The sequence below is a fragment of the Geotrypetes seraphini genome, chromosome 1 (assembly GCF_902459505.1).
Source record: "Geotrypetes seraphini chromosome 1, aGeoSer1.1, whole genome shotgun sequence".
Taxonomy (NCBI): Eukaryota; Metazoa; Chordata; class Amphibia; order Gymnophiona; family Dermophiidae; genus Geotrypetes; species Geotrypetes seraphini.
This window is the reverse complement of record NC_047084.1, coordinates 20580856-20594750: the sequence shown is the minus strand read 5'-3', so window position 1 is coordinate 20594750 and position 13895 is coordinate 20580856. Positions and strand designations below refer to the sequence as shown.

General features: G+C 43.3%; 1 protein-coding gene across 10 annotated transcripts in view; it reads left to right on the top strand.

Moving 5' to 3' along the window:
- The window catches only part of MSH3 (mutS homolog 3), a 451221-nt gene that overhangs the window by 202043 nt on the left and 235283 nt on the right, over nucleotides 1-13895 (top strand). The window lies entirely within an intron of this gene.

The window sequence follows — 13895 nt, the reverse complement described above, 5'->3', positions numbered from 1 at the left end:
CCAGTGACAAAGGAGTTTTTGGAGATTTTTTTTTCTTTTGATCCTTTTTCTTTGGAACATCTGCTCAATTGCAGCCTAGGTTGGCAACATGGTACCGTGAGAATTCATTCATAACTATCCTGCACTATTTTCCATATCCCTTTCAAGGGACTTATTGTAGCCACAGTTCTTTGGCTGAGGGAGAATGTACCATGGCTCTTTCCTGAGTCCAGTCACTAGGTGATAAGGACTCCCTCCTAAGTTGGGGAGAAGGAGGAGGCTGTGAACACTGTTTCTGCAACACCCCCAATCTCAACTGACCTGGGGAATAGAAGGACCTCAGTGTAATGCTATCTGTCCTACTTTATTCTGTGAGTATTATGGATCCAACTTGAAGATCGAGCTGCATAATCAGTTCACATCTTTCCCACTGAGCTTACCAGGTTAGCTTGACAACAGATGTTCCTTATTGAAATAGGATAGTTGTAATACCTTTCAGATGTCCATTTCAGATGCAGACTTTTTTTATAATGTAAGACTCCCTCCCTTTTGTTCTTTCTTACTTGATAAATTGTAGTTCTATCCTTCTTCCCTTTTTTTTATTCCTGTTTGTTTTGGTATTGTTTTTAAATGTTTTAAATAATGATTATTGTTTTAAAGGATGTATAGTTACCCCATATATGTTTTTAACATAGTGTTCACTGCCTAGAAGGCTGATTGGGCGGTTTAAAAATTTTTTGAATAAACTTGAAACTCCAAATATTCAATGGCAGAAAAAATTAATTCTGTATCACCTAACACTACTTCTTTATTTATTTATCAATTTTACATTTTAACAAAATCAGACATTTTATACAGAAAGTTTATAGGAATACAACGCCTTAGGGAAACTAATAAAAGAAAATTCCTTTTCAATAACTTCACACTAGTCACACAATCTCAAGTCTTCAAATTGATCCAAGAATCTACGAGTGAATTCAAAGAATAAACTTTATACAGAAAAAGAAAAAAAGGTATCTGATGACTGATTCAAGGGGCTTATATTTCTACATTTAGCTAGCTGATGTTCCTTCCTTTTCCAGGCATTTCCGTGTCAGGAAAGTTGTAAGTTGAGCCGGTTCAAAAAATACGTGGAGGGGCATAATCGAAAGGGACGTCTAAGTCCTTTTGCGTCTAAGTCGCAAGTCGTCCAAAGTAAAAAAAACAGCCTAGGACACATTTTTGAAAAATACGTCCAGAATTTTTTTTCTTTCGAAAATCGTCTAACTATACATCATGCTGATCTGATCGTCCAAGTCACTAAATCGTCCATCTTTATACCACATTTTCGTCCAACTTTTCATCCAAGTCCAAAACGCCTAGAACAAGCCTTGTTGGACGTGGGAGGGGTCTGCAAAGTGATGAACTGAACACCCAGACATGCCACCTAAATAGTGGGGTACCTTACAGGGCACTGCTGTGAATTTCACAAAAAGGGTGCCATGTCTTCTCCTCACTACAGCTCCCTTATAGGTCATGGTGAGCCCCCCAAACCACCTCCAGAATCCCCTAGACCCACTTATCTACCACCCTAATAGCCCTTATGGCTGCAGGAGCCACTTATATGCCAGTACAAAAGGGTTTTGGGGGTGTATAGGGGAGTGCACATGTTTAAGTATCACTGCAGTGATTACAGGGGCTTATGGGCATGGATCCTCCTCTCCATGAGTCCCTAACCCACCCCCAAGACGACTTAAGCCGCCTCTGTGCTGGACGACTAGGCTTTCCTATGCCAGGCGGCCAGGTGATGATGGTCTGGAAGCTGAATTTTCAAGGTGTGATTAATATTTTTATGGGGGTGGGGGGGTCGGGGATCACTGGGGTAGTGTGTGTGGGTCTGTTTTATGTGTTTGCAGTGCTTATCTGGTGACTTTAGGTGGATTTTTGTGACATAGACCATGTTTTAGATGGTCTAAGTCACAATGTCCAAGTTCCGTCGATCCTGGGCTGTATAACTTTTGGTTATACATGCTGTATGACTAAATCTAAGCCAGCCCATGTCCCGCCCAACTCCCGCCCTCGACACTCCTCCCTAAACGCCCCGTATAGCTTTGGTCGTTCAGCGGCACTATGAAGGCCTAGGTCATTTAAAACTGAGCTTAATTACAAAAACTGAGCTTAATTAGTTTAGAAATACGTCTAAAACCCGTTTTTATTATCGGCACTTGGACGTATTTGGGAAATGTTCGTCCAAGTGCCGACTTAGGCTGGTTTTTGGACATTTTTCTCTTTCGATTATGAGCCCAATATTTATTATCTCGATACCTTACTACAGATTTATATGTAAAACGTAAGAAGAAAATACCACCTAACCGAGCAATACCTGGTTTTAATAAAATAAATTGACATCTACGATTTTGAGTTTCTTTACTAACATCTGGGAAAACTTGGATTTTCAAACCTAGAAACTCCTTGGATTTATTTTTAAAGAACATTTTAATATCCATTCTTTGTCTGGCAGTAATGCCACAGATAATAGAAGAGTTGCTGGTTTAGTCAAGTCTTTATCAGATACTTCCAATATTGCAGTCAAGTCTAATTGAGGTTCCTGCTAGAGAATGACACAGGGAAAAAATCTGTCCCCGTCACTGCACCGTCCCCGGCCCACCATCCTCTGCACCGCCCCGTCACCACCGTTCCCTTCACCGCCCCGTCACCGTCACCGCCATCCCTTTCACCGCCCCGTCACCGCCACTGCCATCCCATTCACCGCCCCGTCACCGTCCCCGTCTAGCACCCATCTTCTTCCATCCGCTCCCCCATAGTCTGGCATCTGTCTTCTTCCCTTCCAGCGTCTTCTCCCCACTCTGCCTTCCACATTTCCTTTCAGGGTCTGTTCCTCTCTACCCTCTTTCAATGTCTGTTCTATTCCTTTCCACCACCACCCTTCCCTCCCTCCTTTACCATCTGTTCCTTTCTACTACCCTTCTTTCATATCTTCTATCAGTCCCCCCACCATCACTAGCAGTCTCTCTTCTCCCTTACCATGAGCAAATAGAACTTCTGAAAATTGTATTGCTGAGGCATTATTTCTAGTACGCCTTTTTTTCCAGATGGATAATGATATCAATTTTATAATTCTTACTGTCTGCTCTGATTTCATTCACAATTTGGTTTGTGTTTTGTACCTGAGGATTCCATGAGGCATTTAACCTTTTCCTGTCTCTTCTGTGATTTCAAGTTGATTCCTTCAATAATGGAGTCTCAAGGCAGTAGCAGTTTTCTATTTTGGGCTCTTTTGACATTGTTTAAGGGATTTCTTGTACTTTTGGTGCTGGTCTTCTTTGATGAGGTCACTTCAGAATCTATTTCCAAAGAAGAGAAACTTTTTTCCTTTCACCCCCTCCTTCCTTGTGTGAGCTGGAACACGCGGTCCCTGCAAGCAAGTAATTTTATATCATTTTCATTCTATTCATTCATAGAAATTAAAGTCTAGATAATGCCAGTCACATAACAAAACATGATTTTACAAAAATAATTCTCTGCACAGTCAAGCCTGCAAGGATTACTAGATGTCTTTCAGCAGCTCCCCTCCCTCCCTCCCCCTTACCTTTGTGGCCAAGTCAAAATGATCTACCAACAATAAAATTTTAAAAACACAAAGCACGCTGTACGCAGAGAAAATGTTAATTATCATTTATATTCCGCGGGTTTTCAAAGAGGTCAAGGCAGATGACTTTATGCAATGTCACCTCAGTAACAACTATACAAAAATAGACAAATATTCCCCCTCCCTTTTTACTAAACTGCGATAGCGGTTTTTAGCGCAGGGAGCTGCGCTGAATGCCCCACGCTGCTCTCGACGCTCATAGGCTCCCTGCGCTAAAAAACACTATTGCGTTTTAGTAAAAGGGGGCCATAGTGCAAAATATAGACAGCAGACAAAATTTTGATCACTAAGTTGAAAATAAAATCATTTTTCCTACCTTTTTGTCTGATGATTTCATGAGTCTCTGGTCCTTCTTCTGGTTCTTCTTCTTTCTTCTCCTGCCCCCCCCTCTTTCTTTCTCTCTCCCCCCTGGCTCCCCTCTTTCTTTCTGCCTTTCTTTCTCTCTCCCCCTGGCCCTCCTCTTTCTTTCTGCCTTTCTTTCTCTCCCCCTTGACCCCCTCTTTCTTTCTGCCTTTCTTTCTCTCTCCCCCTGACCCCTCTTTATTTCTGCCTTTCTTTCTCTCTCCCCCTGGCCCCCCTCTTTATTTTTTCCTTTCTTTCTCTCTCCCCCTAGCCCCCACAAAGCCATCATGCCAATTTCTCCACTTCCACGATTCTTTCCCTACCCTCACCCCCAAGCCAGCAGACGATTTCTCCCTGCTCCTTCCCTGATGTCCTGATGTCCTGAACTTCATCGGGCAGCAGCAGCATTCACAATTCACTGCTGTTGCCCGCTTCAGGCCTTCCTCTCTGTCAGGTCCTGTCTTCATGAAAACAGGAAGTAGGCAGGACCCGGCAGAGAACAAGGCCTGAAGCCGGCAACAGCAGCGAATTGTAAACACTGCTGCTGCCCGAAGAAGGTAATGGAGCATCGAGGCAGACCGCTTCTCCCCCCTCCCAGCCGAACCCCCGCTGACCCTCCTATCTCCCCCCCCTGTGAACCTTTCCGACCTTCCCAGCGAGAGCAGCAAACCTCCTTCGCGGCTTTCTCCTCACTCTGCCGTGTCACTGATGACGTCATCAGTGATGTGGCAGAGGGAGGAGAAAGCCGACGCTACTGGAGGGAGGTTTGCTGCTTTTGCTGGGAGGGTCGGAAAGGTTCACTTGGGGGGGGAGATATAGGAGGGTCAGCGGGGGTTCGGCTGGGAGGGGGGAGAAGCGGTCTGCCTCGATGCTCCAAGGCCTGGCGCCATTACCTTTTTCGCCCCTCCCGCCCCCCCCCCTTGGTACGCTACTGCTCTCCAGCTCTCCTTAGTTTGCCGGTTTTCTTTTTCGGCGACCGGCACGCTTTCAAAGAGCCGCGCATGCGCGGCTGCTCAAAGTTCAATCTTCTGCTCTGCTGCAACTTCCTGTTTCTGGTTGGGTCAGAGCAGAAGATTGAATACTGAGCAGCCGCGCGTGCGCGGCTCTTTTGAAAGCGTTCCGGTTGCTGAAAAAAAAAAAAAAAGCCGGCAAACTAAGGTGGGGTGGAGAGAGGAAGCTGGTTAAACGATCGAGCCGGCGTGCGGGTGGGGGCTGCGGGGACCGCACGATCCTTTATGCCTCACTGCGGTGACAAGACCATTCACCGCTCCACGGGGCGGTGATGGCCTTGTCCCCGTCCCCGCAAAGGCTGCTAATTTTCAATCCCCGTTTTTGGCGGGCTACCCGCGGATAAACGCAGTAGCCGTGGGTAAACCGCCACCGTGTCATTCTCTAGTTCCTGCTCAACCTGAATCTGATCCTCCACTTGCTGTTCCAATACTCTACCAGGCAAATAATATGCCCGAATAAAGGTAGGTATAAGTCCAAGGGAAATGATAAAGAGGCACTTCACTGAGATTTTGAATACTTGTGTACTTTTAGAATGAAAAGATCAAACACTTCTATTAGAACATTTATTTCTGTCATAACGGAATCCCCTTTTCACCCTTTCATGTGGATTGCTGAGAGGACTGTTGATTGCATATGTTTTGAAAAAAAGTGGAAGTAAGGAAGAAGTAGGGAATTACAGGCAAGTAAGTCTGACTTCTGTGGTAAGCAAATTAATGGAAATGCTTTTAAAACAGAGAATGGTCAAGTTTCTGGAATCATGTGGATTACAGGACCGGAGGCGCAGTAGTTGGATCTACAGCCTCAGCACCCTGGGGTTGTGGGTTCAAACCCCGCACTGCTCCTTGTGACCCTGGGCAAGTCACTTAATCCTCCATAGCCCCAGGTACGTTAGATAGATTGTGAGCCCACCGGGACAGAGAGGGAAAATGCTTGAGTACCTGATTGTAAAAACCGCTTAGATAACCTTGATAAGCGGTATATAAAATCCTAATAAACTTGAAACTTGAACTTCACTAGAGATAGGTCTTGTCAGACAAATCTGATCAATTTCTTTGATTGGATAACCAGAGAATTGGATAGAGGATGTGCGCTAGATGTGATGTAATTAGATTTTAGCAAAGCCTGTTCCACACAGACATCTAATAAAGGCCGCTCAGTGGTATAAATTAATATCTGGATTTTTGAATTAGAAACCAAAATCTGGTCTTCGTGACATTTGGAGCATTGAGATAAAGTATCAGATTACTGCGTCTCAATGGCCACGAATCTGGACTTGGAGGATGAGATGTACAGTGTCTGCATCTATGAGACAAACTTAGTTTTTTTTGTTGCATAGAGCAGTTTGGACCCCAGTTCAGTTATAGAAATTAGATAGTTCCATGTCCAATAGGTGTTGGCATTGTCATCTCAAACCTGGGACATGAGATCATTTATTATTTTATTGTCCCTTGATACTTCAATTTTGGAGATCTATTTGGGATCAGATAAAGAAAGTAATGGAAAATCCAGTGGCACTAACATATGACACTGTGCTATTTGGCACTATGATGAGAGCTAAAAGCCAAAGATCATCTCACAATAATAAACTTCTCTTTATTATGACAGGGGTTGCCATACAGCTTATTCTAAGGAATTGGAAAAACTGGGATAGACTGAACTATTCCTTTTGGTGGGAGTCTCTCTGTCATGTTTTTAACATGGAACGTAATATGGCTATACTTCAGGGACATTATAAGAAATTTTGGAAGATTTGGCAGCCATTGACAAAATTTTGCAAAGAGTGATTGGAGATTATACACTTTGGTCATACATGTCCAGGGTGGGTGGGTGGGTGGGAGGGTGGGTTGGAATATATTTTTCAATTTCTCAATCTGAGTGTACTTTTTGGATATAATTATGGGGGAATGATATATCTTTTTGTCATAGATTACAATTGTAATTGTATTTAAGTGCTTTTTTATAGTTATATGATTGTATTATATTTTGCACTTACTTATGGCTTTAAAATGAATAAAGAAATTTTTAAAAAAAATTTCTTTGAAGGGGTGACCAGAGAACTGGATAGAGGATGTGCGCTAGATGTGGTGTAAGAACATAAGAATTGCCGTTGCTGGGTCAGACCAGTGATCCATTGTGTTCACGCGGCGGCTCCCAGGTCAAAGACCAGTGATCTAAATGAGTCCAGCCTCACCTGCGTACATTCCGGTTTAGCAGGAACTTGTCCAACTTTGTCTTGAATCCCTGGAGGCTGTTTTCCCCTATAACAGACTCCGGAAGAGCGTTCCAGTTTTCTACCACTCTCTGGGTGAAGAAGAACTTCCTTACGTTTGTACGGAATCTATCCCCTTTCAACTTTAGAGAGATTGTTCTCCCTTCTTTGGAGAGGGTGAACAATCTGCCTTTATCTGCTAAGTCTATTCCCTTCAGTATTTTAAATGTTTCTATCATGTCCCCTCTGAGTCTCCTCTTTTCAAGGGAGAAGAGGCCCAGTTTCTCCAATCTCTCACTGTATGGCAACTCCTCCAGCACCTTAACCATTTTAATCGCTCTTCTCTGGACCCTTTCAAATAGTACCGTGTCCTCCTTCATGTATGGCGACCAGTGCTGGATGCAGTACTCCAGGTGAGGGACAATCCCGGTACAGCGGCATGATAACCTTCTCCAATCTGTTCCTGATCCCTTTCTTTATCATTCCTAGCATTCTGTTCGCCCTTTTCGCCACTGCCATGAATTGCGCAAACGGCTATATCAACTTGTCGATCAGAACCCCAAGTCTCTTTCCTGGGAGGTCTCTCCAAGTACCGCCCCGGACATCCAGTATTCATGCATGAGATTTTTGTTACTGATATGCGTCACTTTACACTTATCCACGTTGAACCTCATTTGCCATGTCGATGCCCATTTCTCGAGCTTGATTATGTCACGTTGCAGATCTTCGCAATCCCCCTGTGTCTTCACTACTCTGAATAACTTCATATCGTCCGCAAATTTAATCACCTCACTCGTCGTACCAATGTCCTGATCGTTTATAAAGATGTTGAAGAGCACGGGTCTGAGCATGGGTCCAAGTACCGAGCCCTGCGGCACCCCACTGGTGATGCCAAGTATTGTCCATTTACCCCCACTCTCTGTTTCCTATGCTCCAGCCAGTTTTTAATCTACGTGAGTATTTCACCCTCGATTCCATGGCTCGCAATTTTCCGAAGTAGTCGTTCATATGGAACCTTATCGAACATCTTCTGAAAATCCAGATATACAATGTCGACCGAGTCGTCCTTGTCTATCTGCCTGTTTACTCCCTCGAAGAAGTGCAGCAAGTTTGTCAAGCAAGATCTGCCTTTGCTGAAACCGTGCTGGCTGGTCCTCATCAGACCGTGTCTGTCAAGGTGATCAATGATGCGGTCCTTTATCAGCGTCTCTACTATCTTTCACAGTACTGAGGTCAGACTCACTGGTCAGACTGCCAGTCTTCCTTAATCTTTCCCGATTTGATCGAAACATTGGCTATTAGTTGAAGCAGTTCAGCTATAGTCCCTTGATGACCCTCGGATGGATGCCATGCAGTCCCGGGGATTTATCACTCTTAAGCCTATTGATCTGCCTATTGATTCCTCTTCTAGATTGACTGTCAACCCTGTCAGTTTCCCATCTTCGTTTCCAGCATATAGCCTGATGGGTTCCGGTATGCCATGTATATCCTCTTCGGTAAATACCGATTCAAAAAAATGTGTTCAGTTTGTTGGCAATTACTTTGTCCTGCTTTAGCACTCCCTTTATTCTACGATCATCCAATCATCCAACCGCTTCCTTCACGGGTCGTTTCTTCTTAATATATCGAAAGAACGGCTTGAAGTTTTTCGCCTCTTTGGCTATTTTTTCCTCATAGCCTTTTTTGGCCCCTTTTACTGCCTTATGGCAACTGTGTTGATGTTGTTTGTGCTTATTCCAATTTTCATCCGTTCTTGATCTTTTCCATTCCTTAAACAAAGTTTTCTTGTTTCTGATCACTTCCTTCACCTCTACAGTGAGCCATGCCGGTTCCTTGTTCTTTTTCCTCTTGGATCCCTTGTTGATACGCGGTATATATAAATTTTGCCTCGGTGACTGTGTCCTTAAAAAAGGACCAAGCTTGCTCTAGCATTTTTATAGTGTTTATCTTCTTCTTAATCTTCTTCCCCACCATGAGTCTCATCCCTTTGTAATTCCCTTTTTGGAAGTTCAGTGCCGTAGCTGTTGTTCTGGACCGATGTTTTGCCCCTGCGTCCAGATCGAAGCGGATCATGTTGTGATCGCTGTTTCCCAGCGTCCCTTCTACTTCTATACCTTGTGCCGGTCCTCGGAGTCCATTTAGAGTTAAGTCCAGAATTGCATTTCCTCTTGTATTTTCCTTAACAAGTTGTTCCAGTCTCAATCACTACAGCATCCAGGAACTTGGTCTCCCTAGCGCAGCCGGAGGTGCCTAGGTTCCAGTCTATCCACGGATAATTGAATTCACCCATGTTAACTGTGTTTCCTCTCTTGCAGTTGCATTTAATCTTGTCCGTCATTTCTACATCAATTTCTTTGGACTACCCTGGGGGTCGGTAGTAGATGAAAATCTTCGTTTCCAGTTCATTTGTTCCCGGAATTTTTACCCATAGAGACTCTAATTTATCTGTCTGTTGTGACATGTTCTCTCCAGTAGATTCAATTCCCTCTTTGACATATATGGCAATGCCCCCACCTTTTTGAGCCACTCTGTCTCTGTGGTATAGGTTGCATCCCGGTAGCACAGTGTCCCAGATGTTTTCCTCAGTCCACCATGTTTCCGTGATGTTGATGATGTCCACGTTATCTTTTTGTGCCGTAGCTTCTAATTCACCCATCTTATTCCTTAGGCTCCTTGCGTTCATGTACATACACTTGAGTTTGTGGCCTGTTCCTTTCTTGCATTTTCTTCCCTCTTATGTCCCTTTTGATCTGTCTTGCCTGTGATCCGGTGAGTCTTCCCCTTTATCTTCCTGCACGTTATCCTCTGGGTATACCGGTTCCCAAACCATCGACTCTCTCTCTCTAAGTCATGTTTCTATGTTTCTAAATCTGATTATGGCATGGGCACCAGATTGGTAAATCTGTTCCAAATATTTGTCATATATAGTGTGTGAATGCATTTTATAGGAGAAGTATCCAGGTGGTTGTAAATGAAGAACTGTTTTGAGTTTTAATTGATTCATCTTTCACATTAAGTAGATTTTAGCCTTTCACCTCTCTACCACAGATAAAAAGATATTTGCATTAAATAATTTCTTTGCCTGCTTTAGTAAGATGTACCCTGTAACAGCTAATTATAGTCATTTATATTCAGGCTTGATTATACCCTGTATCTATCTGCAGCATAGCAGTCATGTACTGAATAGATACCGGGATTAAAGAGAAATTTGTCTATTATTTTATGATTCAGAAATGGCAGAACAGGGGGAACAAGGTGACAACAGCTCGAAGCTAACATGTTGTTTAAGTACTGAGTTGTCTCTACCATTTTATTCTTTCTTTTCATAGCTATTAGTTTTCTTTTCCAAATACAGTTAAACAAGAAGGAAAGCTATTACACTTCCATAGGTAAACCTTTGAACTTAATCCATGGCCTGCTTAATGCCTTTGCAGGTTGATACACCTAGAGAGGGTTTCAGTGTGACTGTTGGTATAGACCTCTTAAGATCATCATCAGCAGATCCAAATATTCAAGATGTGCTGAAGTACAGAAGTGATAAACCATCCTAAAACTTGGGCAAATATCGTTAATAGAAGGGATGATTGAGAATTTGCGAACACATATGGGAAAGGAGACAATTATATTCGCAAACCAAGAAAACAAGCTATTTAAAGAGTTGAACCAGCAAGTAAGGACAGTCAGTTGGCTAAGGCATAGATACAGCGAGAAAGTCAGTAACTTTGGCAACCACAAGCTAAGCAAAACCTCACACAGAAATGGTTTAGGAAAGGTGAATAGAAGAGATGGCGATGAACAATGAAAAGTACTGTATACAGCTAGCTTTAAAAGAACCCGGTAAAACAGAAAGACAGATGTAGATTTTGTAAACCCTGGAAATAATTACCCATCTACTCAGGGCTGGCCCAAGGATGGCCGTAGGGAAACTTTCATCTTTACACTGTGCCCAACCCATTAATTCTCTTCACACTTCAAGACCCTTGTTTCCATCCCAGTAATAGCAGCTGCCTCATCACTCTCACTGCCCTCAGACTTAGTGAATAGCTCCTTCTTTTTTACCTATTATAAAGGCTATATGAGCTATGTTGGAGCTACATGGCTGTTACCATCTGCATGCTTTGCCGATAGTGGTGAGAGGAGCTAGCGCAGCAACCTGTGACTTTGCCAGATGCCATTGTATTATCCATCGTAAAATGATTCTAGCTCTTTTGTGCACCACTTTGTAAGTCAGGGGTGTCCAATGTCGGTCCTCGAGGGCCGCAATCCAGTCGGGTTTTCAGGATTTCCCCAATGAATATGCATGAGATCTATTAGCATACAATGAAAGCAGTGCATGCAAATAGACCTCATGTATATTCATTGGGGAAATCCTGAAAATCCGACTGGACTGCAGCCCTCGAGGACCGACATTGGACACCCCTGTTGTAAGTAATCTCGCTGCCCTTGTTCAAAAATAGACTGAAAGCCCACCTTTTTGAGATTGCCTTCAACGCGTAATACTTTCCCTCTGCTCATCACACTAGCCAGCAGTTTAACCATCCCCTGCTAACTGTAACCCTTACCCTGGCAGAAATAATAATAAAAAAAGTGTCTGGGATAAACACAAGGGGTCTTAATGTTAAAGAAGTGAAGGAAAAGCAAGAGCTGAACAGGAAGTGAACTTGAGCAGGCTGGATGGGCCTCATAATTGTTATCTGCTTTTAAATCTTAAATTAATCAAAAAATATATCAAACTAGGTTTTTGCAAACACATTTGTTCACTGTAAGATCTAGTCCATTTCTTCAGTGAGTGGCAGTGAACCTGTAGAGGTTAATTGAGAAAGGCCAACATAATTAGTTGTGCTTTAATTTGTTAAATTTATACAGCGCTTAACACAAATCATTACTCTTTCTTTTAATTTAAAGTCAAAGATATTCCCTGGGCAAGTTTAATTTGTATCACAGGCACCAAACCTGCCACATTGATTGATGCAGGCAATTTTCCATTTGAGAGTCGCTATAAACTGTTGAGACTCAATTTCCAATGTTAATGTCCTTCTCCGTGCAACTGTCTGTATTATAACATGTTGGAAGGATTCTTGAGAGCTCTGTTTGAACCTTTACAGGATGCCACCCTAATGGACTTGACTATCAAGACAGTGTTTTCTGGTGGCCATCATTTCTGCAAGGCATGTCTCTGAACTGCCTTGTCATGCAGAGACCCTTACCTGCATATCACAGAAGCCGGGGTTTGCTTGAAGACCGTTCCTTCTTTCTTGCCAAAGGTGCTCTCAGCGTTTCTCATCAACTAGAAAGTTCACCTTCCAGCTTTACAGCCCTTGGATTCTAAGAAGATGGACGAAGTCTTGAACTGCTGGATGTCCAGAGGGCTGTTTTGCGTTACCTGGAGGTTACGAATTACTTTTGTCTCTTGGACCACCTCTTCATGTTGACGAATCTGACTAAGAAGGGGAGGCTGGCTTCCAAGGCTACCATTTGAAGATGGATCAGGTCAGCTATTTCATCCTGCTACATTGCCTGTGGTAGGCAGCCTTCCTTTGTGTTTTCAAGTGCATTTGACAAGAGGGATTGCCTCTTCCTGGGCTGAAGCCAGGACGATTCCTCCGGATGAGATATGCTGGGTGGTGACTTGGTCGTTCCTTCATACTTTCACCAAGTTTTTTAGGGTGAACTTAGCAGCTCAAGAGGATTTCTCCTTTGGAGTCTCAGTTTTGAAGGCTGAGATTTCTGGGACTTCTTAAGTATGTCCCTTGGTTTAGCGTACCATCTCTGTTGCACTGGAAAAAGAAATTAGGCTCTTACCTTGATAATATCTTTTCCAGTAGATAGGGATAGTAATATCTTTTCCAGTAGATAGGGATGGTATGCTGAACCCCTAGCCCATCATTGTCAATATGCCTGCATGGACCTTATGCAACTTGAAGGCTGCGTCTTTGAACTTTCTGTCAGCTATAATAAATTGGAAGATATTGTATACTGATTAAATATAGTTACTTGGGGTTTCCCCAGAGTTCCACAGTTTCTTATGGCCTTTTGCTAATAAAAATTGTTTATTTGTTCCTTTCCTCTCCATGGTGTGGATATGAGCTATATGTTTATAAGCGGATCAAAGTCTTGTTGGGGGGGTCTCCCTATTCTTCTCTTCCTGTTCTCTCCTGTAGGGCTGTCAATGGCTTGGAAACTAACTGATTGGGAGAGAGATACTGAGGAACTGAGAAGCAAATACCCTTTGTAGGTCAGTAAGGTGTTTGAACTGTATGTGGAAAAAAATAGGGAGCCAATAAAGTGACTTGACGAGAAGGGTGATATAGGCATAGTGACATTGATGGAATTTGAGGCATGCAGCAGAGTTCTAAACAGATTGAAGGGGAGAGGAATGGTTTAGTTTTAGGCCAGTGAGAAGCAGGTTGAAGTGGTTTAGGCGAGAGGTGATGAGGTATGGATGAGGATCTTAGTAGTGTGCTCAGAAAGGAAGGGTCTGATTTTAGCTATATTGCAGAGAAAGAAACAACAGGAAGTTCTGTTTCACACAGCGAGTGGTGGATGCTTGGAATGCTCTCCTGGAGGAGGTTGTGACGGAGACCACCATTCTGGGTTTCAAGGGAAAGTTGGATGCACACCTTCTTACAAATCACATTGAGGGATACGGGTAAACAAGGTCTTCATCGGGGAACACCTGGCTTGGCCTCTGCATGTGCGGGTCAC